The following is a 9261-nucleotide window of genomic DNA, read 5'->3' on the forward strand; positions in this document are numbered from 1 at the left end:
CAGTATAGGGAATTCGCGCTCCTTCGTACGGTAAGAGCAAGTAAAAGCTGCTACACTGCATTTCCATAGGTTCTCGAAAGCAATCGAATCTTTGTTTTGAGTTCTGGATTTTGTTCATTTGGGTCACGTTTGCCAAATGTGACGGTGCCACAACCGCGATGTCGAAAAAAGTCGATTCAGATATCTCAAGGGGACATCGCGAAGTGTCTGAAACTACGGCGTTTTTTTTTTTAAATACACAGAACAGAATACTACATTAAATGAGTGCTGGTATACATACAGATAGGCGTGAAAAAATGCATTATGCAAAAATGGCTAGTAGGTGCTATAGACCAGTTATCAGATTCTAAAGCGGCAGGACGGCAAAACAGGGAAAAAAGCAATATATCCATAAATACGCTTTCAAGGAACAGGAGGTTGGCTGCTTCTGCTATTTAACTGCGAACGAAGTTAAAGAAAGTGATAAACAATTGTCCAGCAAAGGTATACAAAAGGAGCAACAAATTCCAGAGAAATGCCACACAGCAAATACCCTAAACAGACGATAGTGGCACACGGTATTGTTACGACAATATTGTTTTAATATAACGAGTAAATTTTTTGGTATGCTTCATAATTTCTGTAAATGGGTTGTCTTAGAGTAATGATTCAGCGCTGTCTAATCTTCTCTTTCCAATTACGCTATGGATTTGTGGCAAGAGGAACGTCTCATTACAGAACACTGCCCATATTGCGCGTCCCCAAATAAGAAAACAAAAGAGAGAGAGAGAGAGAGAGAAATGCCGGCCTGAAAGGTCAGCCAGTGGTCAATTCAGAGTCTGTTTTTTTTTTTTTTTAGTAAGATGAACATAGTTTCCATTTACGAAAAGTTATCTACTGAACTAATGTTGCCTGATTATTTCTTAAGGTACCTTACCAGTCTGAAGTGATATATCGCCATTTCAATACCCCCCTTGAATATGTCAGGCGGCAAAAAAAATTAAAAAAGAATGCAACTGCCGCGAAAGATAAAGGCCGAACTTCGCGCACAATTAAGGCACGCCGCGAAGAGTGTGACGTCACAAATTCTGCGGCATCTTTTGACGTTGACGCGTCGGATTTCTTGCCGACATTGGGATTCCAGCTATACGTAATTCTTAAAAGTGCATGTAATTCAGTACTTATATTCTCGACCACACTGCAAATAAGACCAGTGACGTCACAGGAAGCCGGTGCGGAAATTCCTAAGTGGAGTCGCCACGTATCTTTAGTTTCCGCGGTCCTTTCTAGCGTATGGCCATGTATACCTACAGCACACTTATGTGCAATTTCCCAAGCGCTGTTCACCGATATTGCATGACTCAGCATCTCTCTTTGGCGATCTATTAATGGCCGTATGGTGTACCTGCAAGTTCAGTGCGATTCAGAACATCAATTAAATTACAGGAGTGATGCACATCCGTGACCTACTTCCTTAATCAACCTAAAGATACTAGCGCTAGTCGAACGCAGACTCTTACGTGCTCCTGTTCCTTTTTATTTAACTCGAAAATAACCAAAATAATCAAACCTAAGACTATTATGTAGTTTCCAACGATCTCTACGTCTTATCTCCTGTTTCAACTGTAATTCCTACCTAGCTTCTAGTGTTTTTTCTTTCCTTCGTTGGGCGTAGAAAAGCAAATGATTCCGTTTATGACGTACGCTTTCCCGCATGTTATTTTTTTTTTACATAAGGTTGCGCATTAGACAGTGGCGTAGCTAAGTCGTCTGGCACCCGGGGCCCATAGGTCTTCTGTCACCCCCCCTCCCCCGGGTTTAGCCGGCAGAAAGGGTGTCTTCAGACGTATATGACACCCCACCCCCCCTTCCCACTGGCCCCTTGCACCCGGGGCCCACGGCCCCCCGGCCCCCCCTGTTGCTACGCCACTGGCATTAGATTATTTTCCAAACTAATTAATTACACGCAGCGTAACTAGAAAATGATAGGGCGCCTAAATAGAACATTCCTAGAAAAACAAACAGAGCCGTAGTTATGAAATCTCGTACTGTATGTCCCAACTATGGACAATAATTTGCAGGTTTTGAAGCTTTAAAGCCAAGCTATCTCTGCGATTGCTCCCGGAGTTTCATGACCGTGGCTGCAGGTTAGCTGGATTCTGCTCCTGTCTTTACAAACAGGTCACACTTAAATAAAAGAAAGGAAAAAAGAAAGAACTACACGTCCAATGCCGGTATCAAACTTAGGCCCCCAAGCACAGCAAGCCCCATGTTCTAACCATTAGGCCACACTAGTTTTTGTTTCTTTATTACTTATACGCGATTTCAGGGCCATGAATTCGCAATGACGGTGGAATTTCCGTTCACGTGACTTTCTTTAACGCAAACGCACGTAGCCACATCGATTACGAAAGAAAAAACAAAACCATAGCGGACGTTGACATTGCTCTCACAGGCCTGCAGCGGAAAACCCCGCACTGTCTCCCGACCCACCAATTTGGCGTAGAAAATTTCGAGATACGTACAGTCGCGGACAGAATATTACGGACCACGAAATCTAAGAAAAAGCTGAATATCTCCGCAACCTCACAACGCAATCTGGTATTTGCATTTTGGACCTCGACTAGAATATGCTAACAACGTTGTCGTGGGCAGTTTTACTGGTTACTGCTACAGGCTGCTCGGAAATTGAACGTTTTCGGAGATCCCGTGGTCCATTTTATTCTGTCCGCGACTGTACATTGCGGAGAGAAGCGGCGCGGGAGCAACGTCCCACATTAACGCGTAGCAACGAACAGGCACGCTGTCGATCGCGCTCCAGTTCGCGACGACGTTATCCGCGCGGTGCAATTTGCATGTGCCATTTGAACGCCCTTTTCAATTACGGAGACAATTCGCTGACGTGCTTGAGAAGCGCGAACGAAACCCGTGGGGGAGAACTCGGTCGAAGGCCTTTTTCCAAGTCGAGCCGTATAGCGTTGCCGCCCGATCTCGTCGCAAAACTAGAGGATGCAGCGGGGGGGGGGGGCTTGGTGCCGCAAGCTTGGTGCGCCCCCCCCCCCCACACAAACACAAGAAAAAAATCACTCGTATACGCTTCTATCGTGTCAACGCCAACACGCCATTTGAGGTGATCGCTGCTTGCTGTTGGTGATGATTTCCATGCTATGGCACATGACCGCAACGTGAGACAGGCCGAGAAGCGGCCGGCTAACTTAATATAAATAGGAAAACATTAATAAGTACAAGTCAGTATAGTTATCAGTTGTCACACTGCGTGTAGCGCTCGCACGCGAGGGCGCACCAGTTTCCTGTGTACACCAAAAGACGCAGGAATGAAATGGGCAAATGCGAAGCACCGCATCGACAGCTTCGCGAAAGAATTCGCCTCGCATGGGTTCCAAAATGTGCGTTGCATCTGCACAACCTCTTTCACATATATGTGTACTTCCCGAACGCATTGTATCCACAGACAGAAAAAAAAAATATCACTATACGCATGCTGCAGCGTATCGGCGGGCGAAATTTCATTAAGCTTCAAGAAATCTAGGCCTACCGAGGACAGGAGCACACAATGCGAGCGACAGGCCACGTCCAGGCGGCAGATAAACATATCGTTCAGGACTTCCAGACGACAAAGGGAAACGCCTCTTTCCTGTCTTTTTTTTTTTCTCCTAATAGCTTGTCTCATACAGAATGCGAAACAAAAGGAAGCTACATGGAATAGCAGACGGCTTGTCTGTTTTCCTCTCTGACTCACTTCCAATAGTGGTCGCTTGGGCCGTCGATGTGCGTTTTTAACTTGAGCGCTCAGTTCTCCCACGTGACTCGTCCTTCATGCTTGTGTTGTTGCTGTACTCGTATAAACTTTTCTCTTATTTGTTGTTAACGTGTTTACTTATTAGTTGTTTAGACGTGTTGTCTGTTATCCCTACCTCTTTCGTGTGCGTGTGTGTGTGTCTGTACCTATGCCGTACCTCTTTCCTCGTTTGGTGCCGGATAACTTGAAGCTAGCATTTCTTTTTTCTTTTTTGCGTTGGCTATCGTCCTTGCTTCCTGCCGTTTTTCTGGTGTGTATTTCCGTTTTTTTTTTTCATAAACCACCTGTTTACAATGAGAGCCCGTTTCTTGGTCTTTCCATGTAGTCCTGTTGTGCGCCCTTTTTTTTTTTTGTTCTGTATGTCGATGTTCAACCAACTAAACCAAGTGGTAACACTGTTGTTTTCTGTGTAGCTCTCCGTTTTTATCAGTGAACCACGGGCTATCTTTTTTACCAACTATACTTCACGGCACACAGCGCAAACCCTATTTCACGTGAAACAAAACCAGTTCACGTTTTATATCAGGGTCCCAGTGAGTAGTACATGCGTACACACACACACGCAAGAACGCCTAAACGTGTTTGAGTAAAACATTATTAGCGCAGTAATTAAGGGGTTAGTAGATGGCTTTCTGAACTACCTACAATCGAATGCTTGCTCCAGAATATGAAATTAAAAAAAGAAAAACATTATAGGCTTCGCATCAACTTTCGGGCACTTTTATCGAAGTTTGGAGGTGTCAAATTGCGCTTATCAAATATATATATATATATATATATATATATATATATATTATACATACGAGTGCTCAAAAATATTGCCGTAACAGAAGCACCGATCAGAAAACACAGGCACACGCACGCACAGGCACGCATACAGTGACGTCATTTCTAGCGCTAAACGCATTTAGAAAACATAGACGTTCGTAAAATTGAACATTTCGCGGGCAGGTGCAAATGAGGTCCCCTTTTCAGTGACACATTTCAAGCGCCTCACAACACTCGCTAACACGATACAAGTGCCAGGGAAATATATAAACACAAGGAAATGCGTAAACATGAATATGTGCTATATCGCATAACAAAAAAAAAAAGTAATACAGTTGCTTCGACAGCGCCTCGTAATTTCATTGCACATTTTTTCGTTCTCGGCTATTAGGATTTTGGGAAAGTCGGTCCTTTCAGTGGCCAGACTTCCCGCGTTTCACAGCCCTTAAAGGAAGAGAAAGTAGCATATGTAAAGTGGCGCGGACACTTTAATGGCACCGCCGTTTTTCGAGCTACATATAACCATGACTGTGCCTGGCGGGTCTTATGCCTGCAGTCTTCTGTTTCAAAGTTTGAATTGCCGTTTCCAGACGTAACGGTAGCTAGGCTGTTCCGAATTTCAATCAAGACTCCAGAAACGAATTCTCTGTTTACAGAGCGACCTTTAATTCCGACCCGCAAAGCATACCTCGCGGCAAAATGATCAAGGTACCGTTCGTGGAACACGTCGACGTGAGCGCATTTTAACAATTCCCGTTCGAGGGCGCATGCAAACACAGAAATTAAAAAGAAAAACTAAAGTTTCTTAACTGTATTCGTAGTATTTACGTTAAGGTCCCAATCCAAGCTAGCTGGTAAGGTAACATACTTGAAGCAAACTGTGCAAAAGGCGGGACAAACGAATGTGTTTGCCATTCGCTTGTCCCGTCTTTTGCTTTAAAGATGCACCTTTTAAATTAAACTGCGAACAAAAATAAAAAATAGAACCTTCCCTTGCTTGTTTTTTTTCGACATAGTGATGTCGATTCCCGTCTCACAGCAGTATATTTTTCTCACTGTGGTAGTCGAGTTAATAACGCCAGGTTGTTAGGGGCCCTTTCAACTTCTTGCTACATCACGCTATGATGACAGATTGAACTTTATAATTGACACATTCGAGGCGCAGTTAGAGCAAATCGAGTGAAATAAAACTGCCATTTTTCTTTTGTTTACCTCTACGTTCAGCCTTTCCGCAGGCTTCTGCAAGTCACTATGTCGTCTGCTACGCGATAAAACACTCAGAGCAAACAACGATATTGCGAGTGCGTTGAAGAACATGTAGGATTACACGTAAAGGCCACCCAGATAAATGTTTGTACACGCTGAAATTCCAAACGAACTGGGCAGAGGATTGCACTCCTATGCGTTTCTTCTTTTTTTTTTTCTTGCGCAACCAAGCCATGAACAGCTATGATCTTGGAGCGGGAGAAGCTCACCACGTGACGCATAAGAAGGTCGAGCGGGAGTCGACCTTGAAAGCGCAACAACTTTCGGCACGCCGCCGCCACGACTTCGTGGGAGAATAATAAATAAATCCAAATAACAAACATCGTCAAACTGTTGAGATGGCACGAAGAGAACGTCGCCCGCTCCGCCATATAACCCCGATAACCACGTTCCCAGACTTCGCGCACGATAATCCGCGCCAGACAACATCGCGTTGGCACTGGAGAGAATAGATTTAGCACGAACAGACTCCTAGACGGACACAATAGCGACACGAGAAAAAAAAGAAGGCAATTCTTTCTCGCCTGTGTGTAGTGCGCTTCCCAGCTGTTGCGACAACATTGTCGTTCTTGTTAAGGCGACGGCAAAAAAGCGCTTTTCCGTGCAAATTTCGAAGCAGGCGCGCAGGTCCTGTCGCCCGGCACAGGCAAAACTCGAGAGGTGAAAAGAAGACAGCTGCACTACTTTTTTTTTTTTTGCATATAAGAATAGATACGAAAAGAAAACAAACAAACAAAGAAGGCAAGTTCAAGGAAATCGAACAGCACAAAAGACGGTGCAGACGACAGACATGTCTGTCTACAGTCCTTATTGCGCATCAACTGCAATATACAGGAAAGACAATCTACGCAGAAAGCATAAGAACACCAATTCGTCACAGGCCACCGCTGTCCTCACTGCGCTGTTCGACACCCTTCAACGCGACCAGTTAACAAGCACAGATCGGCGCACTCCTGCAAAGCAGGCAAGGATGCGCTTCAGGCAACGCGCCGGGAATGGGAGCGTGCGGATTTCCTCGACGATAAAATGCCTCGCCTACCGGTGCGTACTTTTCGTTCGCGTTTCGCGCATACGCCGAGTATCCGGGTAACGCGCCGCACAATTAAGACAATTAAGCGACAAAGTCGTTACCTCGAAGATAACAAGTCAGACACACACACACACGCGGTACCTCCTTCTGTCTCGATTCCAAACGCAAGACGGTCGGAACACGCGGCACCGTTCGTTATTCCGAGTGTTAATATTCATACAACCCGGGGATCGTCCCCCCCCCCCCCCCCGGGGGGGGGGGGAGGGGTGGCGAAATCGAAGTTACGCACCTAACCCAGCGCGCCGCATTCAGCGTATGGAAGGGCGCGCTGTTTTCAAAGCGACTATTGCGAACAGGGCGATTCGATCAGCGCGAAACCGCGGAAAACAGTGGTTCCCAGAGCTTTCGGTAAACTCGGGAGGAGGATCAACGTACCCGACCAGCGACTGGATCAACGCCGTGTCACCTCGACGAAACTTCCTCCATGCGTTTCCGAGCCGTCGGGAGATCCGCAGCGGCCATACGACGCTGGATTCCGGACGGTTAGTCAAGGCCGAGCGCTGAATCGGCCGAGGCTCCTTCGCTCTCTGTCACACACCCTCACAGGCACTTGCTGCCTCGATGCGGAGCGCGCTAGCTAGCGCTGGCGTCAACACCGAGCCAGTCGGATACACACGACTAGCGCACGCTGGCACGCACACACGCCCATAAACAAAACTACACCGCGGTCCGAACGACACGGAACGAGGCTCGGCGCGGCTTCGAGCGCGGATTGTGGCTTGAAACGGATTTCTCGAAAACGAAACTGCGCGCCCAAGCTAGTTTGGTGCCGCCATCTATCGGAGCTATCAGACAGCCGATACGAGAGCGCGAATTACGATATCGAGATGCACGAGCCCAGCGTTTCGTGTCTAGCTGTTCTGCTGTACCATGGAAATAAACGTACGTACGTAAAATAATGGTTAGCCGGAGAGAGAGAGAGAAAGGCAAAGGAAAGACAGGGAGGTTAACCAGAGATTATCCCCGGTTGGCTACCCTGTACTGGGGGAGGGGCAAGGGGATGCAATAGGTGAGAAAGAAAGAAGGATAAAAAAAAAGAAAAAAAGAAACCTAAGCACACACACGCACGTACACACGAACTATTTCTGTGGGCACTGTCACGCAGCCCGCAAAGGCGTTCCTAGTCTTACGCAGTGTCACCGTGCAGTCCTACGTCACACAGTGTATAGTCACAATTTGTCGGAAAGTCCCGTCATTTTGGTACAAAACGCATGCTATTGCAAACAGCGCAAAGGATGGTAAACAGGGAACAGGAATCAGAACGGAGAAATCGTTTTTCTCGGCAACCAAAGCACCAAATTTGATGAAGTTTGTTACATGAAAAAGAAAAGTTATAATATTATGACTGCGAGAAGTCATTTTTTTATTTAGGCCATCGATATTTTAAATGAAAATTGTTAAACGTCAAACATTTTCAGAAAGCGAAACTATCGTGTCCAGAACTGTGTAACTCGGAAATGAAAAATTATATCACCTTTCTGTAAATCTCATTTAATAGTACATCTAAAGTGGACAAAGTCGATGCATTATACATGGCTCCTAACAACACCCCTAATATATGAGTAGGACAATGCGAAAACCTTCTAAAGACTCACGTAAGTTCACGTAAGAATTAAATTTCTCCATTTTGGATGTTATAGCGGATTCAGTTTACAGATCAGCGATATCTTTTTTCGGTACAGAGTTACGGATTTGTTAACTTCGTGCTTCATTTTTTTTCAATCTGACCAATTTTCGGCAATTTTCGTAAAATAATTCGGGCCCCAAATCAAAATCCCGTTTACGAGAGTGACGATAATTTAACTTTCTCTCTCAAATGCAACAACTGTCATTAAAAGTGGTCCGTGAGTTATATCATATAAGTGGCACGTCTACATTTAACGCGTATTTCAATAGGCGGCATCGGAGTTGGGTCCCCAGTTAAAGTATCCTCTTAATCTCGGTCCCATTTATCGCGCTGTTTGCAGCAGTAAAAGTATGAATGTTGTGCCGTTTTCTAACGCGAGAATAAGCAATGACAGCCGAAGCATGCACTGACAAATGCACCTCCGTCAAAGTCACGAGGCTTCGCACAATGGCAACATTTGGCAAATAAGCCCGCATTGTCTTTTGACCGATGATGTCTTCGCGAAGCTGTCTCTACATTGCCGGCTTCGTCAGAACCAGATAGAGGCTTAACATGGCCGCTGTCCCGCTTAGCTACAATTAATTCTCCCTCTACAGCGAATATCGCAACACAGCCCAGTCGGGGGCACCGATCACCACAGCCTATGTAACAATATTCATTGCTTTCTTTTGTACTCAGAACAAAATAATGCAACATGTCTTGTGTGCTACA

At 45.6% G+C, this 9261-nt stretch overlaps 1 protein-coding gene across 4 annotated transcripts in view; it reads right to left on the reverse strand.

Annotated features, from left to right (window-relative positions):
- The window catches only part of Pld (Phospholipase D), a 170928-nt gene extending 162647 nt beyond the window's left edge, over positions 1-8281 (reverse strand). For 2 of the 4 annotated variants that reach the window (XM_050194512.3, XM_055062215.2), the window contains exon 1: positions 7299-8281. The gene's annotated coding sequence lies outside the window, so the exon portion shown is untranslated. The remainder of the gene's footprint in view (positions 1-7298) is intronic. The other 2 variants (XM_050194514.3, XM_050194513.3) reach the window with 1 other exon arrangement.
- Positions 8282-9261: the final 980 nt, after the last annotated feature.

The sequence above is a fragment of the Dermacentor andersoni genome, chromosome 10, assembly GCF_023375885.2.
Source record: "Dermacentor andersoni chromosome 10, qqDerAnde1_hic_scaffold, whole genome shotgun sequence".
In the NCBI taxonomy this organism is placed as follows: Eukaryota; Metazoa; Arthropoda; class Arachnida; order Ixodida; family Ixodidae; genus Dermacentor; species Dermacentor andersoni.